Source organism: Myotis davidii, unplaced genomic scaffold (assembly GCF_000327345.1).
Source record: "Myotis davidii unplaced genomic scaffold, ASM32734v1 scaffold107, whole genome shotgun sequence".
Taxonomy (NCBI): Eukaryota; Metazoa; Chordata; class Mammalia; order Chiroptera; family Vespertilionidae; genus Myotis; species Myotis davidii.
The window spans coordinates 2,807,697-2,807,908 of record NW_006383012.1 but is presented as its reverse complement, the minus strand read 5'-3'; positions in this window follow the sequence as shown (position 1 = coordinate 2,807,908).

Genomic DNA, 212 nt, shown 5'->3' with positions numbered 1-212 from the left:
GGCTCCGCTGACACGAACCCCGCTCCTCAACCTCTGCCGCTGCCTCGTAGCGTCTCGGGCCGCTCTTGCTCTGTTTTTGTTTTGTTCTACCCAGTAACACGGGGGCGAGAGGCCGGCGTTCATTGGACGAGGCGAGGAGGCCGTCTGGCCAATCGTAGCGGTGGAGCAGGCGCTGAGGAGGAAAAGGGAGGGAAGTGAAACGTGGAAAGCTG